Below are 5,737 nucleotides of genomic sequence, written 5' to 3' on the forward strand. Positions count from 1 at the left end.
ACGTATACTGCAAACCGTTAATGGGGAGTTTTCGTTGATCGTTTTCGCTGTCCCGCAACGCCCTCCGCAACTCGCTATATACCCGGAACTCTACAGTCAAGACTATCGGCGGGCACGCGCATCTTCGTTGCAGAGGGGGAAACGCGGTCTCCGAACACTCCCTAATGTTCGCCAGCCCCCGATGTTTTGCAAATTCCACGCGTCCAAAAATTAGCGAAATTTAAGGACACGTGGAAAGCGGAAATTTCGTGGGCCCCCGTTCCGGCGTCTAAAATTCGCGAAATGTGGTGGGCACGAATATGTCCTTGCGCCCGATTCGGTCCTTGCGCACGATTTGTGAAGAACTGGGCGGCAAGAGCGAAGGGTTTTACGTTGTTTAACTACAGGGCGCTCCAGATGGTAGCGACGACACTCAAAATAAATCGCAACAAATCGGCTTTGTAAGCTCGACAAATTTACCACATAAGTTCGACTAGGTGGTGCATTTAATGTGTAAAAATATCGAAAAAAATAATTTTTGAAACAAGGGTTATAGCGCAGGCTGGCTGGTGAACGGTCATATTTGTAAACCCCGATACAAGAAGGGAAAGGGAGACAAACACGACGACTTTGAGATGTAATTCAGTGTGCATGTTTTGTTTTACAGAGACACGAGCTGAGCTGGTTGCTGCTTTGAAAAAGAAGCACGTGGCCATCCCTATGGTATTGAACTCAAGGTTCGAGGTTTATGTGTGCCTTTAGGCTGTTTTTCTTACCTCATCTTCGGCTCTGTTCAGAAGGAGGGGGTTCGTCTTTTGTTTCCCTTTTTCAAATCAGCAGCATACTTCACTTCCGTTACCAGTGGGCAGTAATCGTGGGTAAATTTGAACGGTTAGGCTAAAGAATATCTTGCATTTTGTTCGCTTTATGAGTAATTGTGTCCATTCATTATGACTGGTCAGGACTATTTGTACAGACACTTTTTAAATTGCTTGCTATTCTGGTACACAGATCCGGTGGGTAGAACGCTCTATGAAAGTGGACCACAAGCCGCACATTAACACACAAAGTGCCGCAGCTTGGCCACTCCTGGTCTCGACTGTGCTGTAGCTGCAGTTGTCCCTCTTCAATTTCAAGAGACACTCTCCTGCTCGTTTCTCGACCGCATTAAATCTGAATTCGACACTCTTCAGTCTTACGAGATGTGCTCACCTGCTCTAAGTCAAGTCAAAATCTCGCTGTACACGAAGTTACATCTCTTCTCCACTATCGCAAGACGTCCTCATTTGTTTGGCGTCCTGCTTGCGTTGCAGCCGAAGTTTCCTCTCTTTAATCTTTTCATCCGCTTCAATGGTCCTCTTGTTGCTACTTGCCTCTCCAGCTTTCAACAAACATGTTTTATGTTGTTCCGAAGTACCCTAGGCACTTTGCTTTCACTGTGCCTCAGCACGCTTGCGTAATGTTCCTCTGGTGAGACCTGCTTTCGTATACCGACAACGAAAGATGATACTCAAGTCTGGTTCACAGAGCTCTCCTCAGATGTGGCTATGTGCGACTGCGACCAGATGCGGCGCACATTGCTATGGCAACAACGGCGTTGAGTCAATGGCACGTGCATCAACGCAGCTCTTGCCTGCAACCAGTAGCTCTTTCGCAAATGCTTACCCATGTATGCTCGTAGTGAAGCGGATACGATGCCCGGCTTAGACTTCAACAGTTGTGGGTTTGAGGCGCAGTGCCGGCGGCATGTTTTTCTTTTCTGAATTATTATGTGCCGGCACATGCTCTTTTCAAAAGCAGTTACAAATCCTCGGACCAACAGACGCCTAAAGTGCATATGCTTTGCTTATAGATGCTATCGTATTTAAAAGCACTGAATCGCAAGTACAAAGCAACTGAGAGTTTACGTTCCTCATAGAAAGTACACTGGGTGCAAAGTAGTATTATCATATTTTACTTTCTAACTAACTTAGAAGTACCTTTTAACACAATATTTTATCATACTATTTCGTTTACCTACACAGTGTTTTCTGACAACAGGTATCGTCCTTTACAAACTAGAGTATGTAAAGGACGATATACCAATTATTTCCTGTACTGACAGTGAATACCGGATATCTTGTCAGGGGCGTCTGGAAGCATTTCTTCACGGAGGGGGCTATCACAGGTATAGGGCTGAAACCTGCACCCAAAAAATAAAGGGGGGGAGAGCAATTTAATGTGAACTATGTGTGTCCCAATTATGTGTTGGAGTTTATATTAAATAAATATTGCAACACCTGGACCTTTTTCTTTTCCAGATTTTGATGTCGCCATCCCCTGCAGTGGGTGGCAAGTACAAGAAAAAAAAGACAGAGGACAGGACGTCCGCTGTGTCGCTTGGGAAGCATGCCCGGCTGGTTGAAAAGCTGAGGTCGGCAAAGCAGAGGGTGCTGAACCTGGAGCAGGAGCCCCAGATAGAGAGGACGCTATCAAGAAGCAGCTGCTGGCACTACTAGGTAAGCGTGGAGGCACTTTCAGTTGCTTACCTCACACACTACACATTATGTGCTCACACTTTATCTGAGAAATCAAAAGTAATTTTAATTTTTTTTTTGTCGCAAACAGAAGTAAGCATATACTACAGGGGTGCTTCAATGTATCAATGAGTTTAAGAGGTGTCTATAATTCTCTTTTCGTCTCTTAGGGTGCAAATGGAGCTTTGAGAGTTTGTTTCTTGTTGCTGATGGCGATGAGCCCGTTTTGCTCGGCAGCACTTTTGCTTTGATTGAAGAAATATTTTTCTGGTTCTGCAGTATGTCAAACAATTACGTCATACCAAGACACCATGGTCTGTGCGCATAGATGAGGCTTGAAGTGAAAGTTTGTTCTGTCAGTCAAAACATTTTAAATATGCGCTTTCTGATGAGGCCGGCCAGCACACATCCTTTCGTCATTGGGGACAAAGGAGTTCTTTTTGTTGAGGAGGAGGGAGTGAGGAAGCTGGTCGTAGGCATGACCACAGCACCAACAAGGCTGAACTTTAATCGGGCGGCAGATTGTGTCTAGCGACGCAACTGTGCAACTGGTTAAAAGGTGAGCAGACGATCTGCTACAGCATTGAATTTCGTCAGAAAGATTGAGCTTATATCTCGCAAACCGTTGGAAATGCTTGGCATGAATATTCATTAGCTATTCACCGGTATTTTTTGTGTAAACTAAACAACCTCTCTGCCGCCCACTGCCGGCGAACTTGAGCGCATTTCTTTTCTTCCTCTTTTTCTTCTTTGGTTTTGTTTCTCATCCTTTTGTTTTGTGTCCTGCTTGCGCTACTTTTCCAGTCCCGGTGTGTTACGGAAAAACAAATAAGCACACTGCCGGTAGTCTTCTGTGGCATGAAGTACTATGAAGCCCTCATGCCATCAACGAACCAGGAAAGTGCTGAAGTCCGAATAATCAAGCTTGTCTGAATTTTTGGCGTCCGAAAAATCGGTTGACTCCTGAACTGTGTCTTGTTTCTAAAGAGTGTTTTATTATGTTGCAGTGGACAATGTCCCGTCTGGCAGGGTTGGGTCAGCTCCTCCAGCTTGCCCAGCAGTGGTTCCTGCAGCTGGCGCTCCTGCTTCAGTTCACGTAGTGCGAGCTGGTGTGGATCACGCTCGACCTGTACCGGCCGCTGATGCTGCTGTTCCAGCAGCGGATCTTGTAGCAGGCCCGCCGGTGGCATTTCCCGAGTGTGTGCCAGTGCTTGCAGAGGCTGATGACGAGGTAAGTTCAGAATTTCATGGAATATTCATTCCAGATATTGGGCAAGTGACTAAATTTTATTGTTTCCACAGCTCCTTGAATGAGGTTATTTATATGCTTCCTTAAATTTAACCATCGGGCTGCTTCAGAATGCTGGTGAATGTAAAGAGTAGGGCCGGGCATTGATAAGATATTTCTTTCCCAATTAATTGGCACTTTTCTGAAACGTTTTCTATCTAGTGTCCTTCTCTTATTTCGAGGTTTTTCATAAATCATGTACCAAGTAGCCCAATTAAAATTGTGTTATAATTGGTACCCTTCTTTCGCTTTCTCTCTTTACTCTGAACTCACTTAAACGGACACTTAACCCCCCAATAAAAGTTTTCATTTTTTGCCAGCCGATTTTTAATAGTGTCGAAAGACTACCAAATTAATATTTTGCAACAGTCACATATATTTTATTAAAGGGAAGCTACGGAGCTTCTTGGAAAAAATGAGTTAGAAGTGAATTCTAGTGTATTTTTACCCCGTGAACCCGAATACCCAAATCATTTGCTGCGTAAGTATTGTTAAACGCGAGAAAAACTCGAAAGACAGTCGCTGTCCATGACGTCATCGACGGCTCTTTTCGCTGCCCAAGGCTAGGGGGGCGGGGCTTCAGCCATATTTTGAAATTGCTCTTGTAACTCTCCGGCGCGTCGCATTGAAATATAATTTTGATATCTGTTATTCTAAAGGCCAAATGAACGCAATTCAAGCGTTTTTTCTCAAATGTAGAAGTGCCCCATCTTCCCTTTAAAGCCAAAAAACGCAACTGCTCAGAACTGAAACTGAAACCCGCGCACGGAGGTCGGAGAAGTGGAGAGGAGAGAGTGAGTGGGCGGAAGTCACGTGGCTACACCCGACCGTGAGCTTTTTTGTTTTCCCCTCCGTGTTTTTTTTTTTGTGTGCATAGCAGACGACATGCGTGGCTGGAACTGTTTGCTATGCGATTCTTTTGCAGTTATGTTTGTTCCACTCTCTGTTCTGTACTTCAAGATGAGGTGTTCTTTACATTGAGAAGTTGGAGACGAGTAGTGAGTGCCCGTGGTGAATTTCTGTGATTGGCTTTGAAAAGAATACGCCCAAGATGTTGCATGAAGAGCTGCCTTGCATGTCCTGCGTCCGAAAAAAGTGGCATTGTGCGGCAGACGTCTACACAAGTTTCCGAAAGATCAATGAGATCGGGACCAATGGCTGGCTGCATTTCCTGTAGAGCATTTCTATCTATTTCTAGGTTCACCTTTGCCATGGTGTCTTGGTGGAAAAGGACAAACTGTTCTACGTGAGGGGAGCCCGGGGAGACTCCATGTTCGTTAAAGAGGCCACGAAGTTGATCTTCGGCAGGGAGAAGCTGCATGGGCGGAGTGTGACTGGGGTGCTATGCCGGCGCTTCAAGGGCGCTTTCGCCGAGAGGGCCCTGACTCCAGTCAAGTTGGCAGCAGTAAGTGCCCACTTCTCACAGATGTCTCATACTTGGTGAGTCACTCAAACCTTATGGCTTCTGAAGTTGCAACCTGCTACGACAAAATTAATGTGATAAAATATTCCAAGGCTTTCGGAACTTTCAGTGTTATAGGCTGTTGAAAGGTCACGGTTCGACTAGTTCGAGCTTTAGGAACGTGAAGCTCTGAGCGCAAAACCGAAATGAAGAAGCCCTATCTCCCTCTTTGTTTTTAATATATGAAGAAAAGTAAAGTGACCTTGTCACGGTCATCTAGGTCCCTTGGTGCTTTCTGATGTATTCACACTGAGGAGGTTTTACAGTAACATGCTCCGCATTGCAAATATCTGCTAATCCCTGCAAGTTTTGGGGGAGGTCCATGATATCAGTGGCCTGCTTGCAGGACCTTCTGCTGAGGCACTTATTTTTTCTTTTGAACGAAAAGCTGGCACTAGCAGAGTTGTGAAAGTGAGTCTGTTTGTTCACTAGAACTGCTACAACCGAACTATGTTTGGCTCTGTCCTTTGAGTACTGCCCATTTTTTCTGAA

At 45.2% G+C, this 5,737-nt stretch overlaps 1 long non-coding RNA gene across 1 annotated transcript; it reads left to right on the forward strand.

Annotated features, from left to right (window-relative positions):
• Window positions 1–683: 683 nt before the first annotated feature.
• LOC121834241 lies at window positions 684–3,532 on the forward strand. The gene is made up of 3 exons (XR_006077140.1): window positions 684–716; window positions 2,280–2,477; window positions 3,503–3,532. It is a non-coding gene; the product is annotated as an uncharacterized LOC121834241 (long non-coding RNA).
• Window positions 3,533–5,737: the final 2,205 nt, after the last annotated feature.

This window comes from Ixodes scapularis, unplaced genomic scaffold, assembly GCF_016920785.2.
Source record: "Ixodes scapularis isolate PalLabHiFi unplaced genomic scaffold, ASM1692078v2 ptg000827l_1___fragment_3__unscaffolded, whole genome shotgun sequence".
NCBI classification, from domain to species: domain Eukaryota; kingdom Metazoa; phylum Arthropoda; class Arachnida; order Ixodida; family Ixodidae; genus Ixodes; species Ixodes scapularis.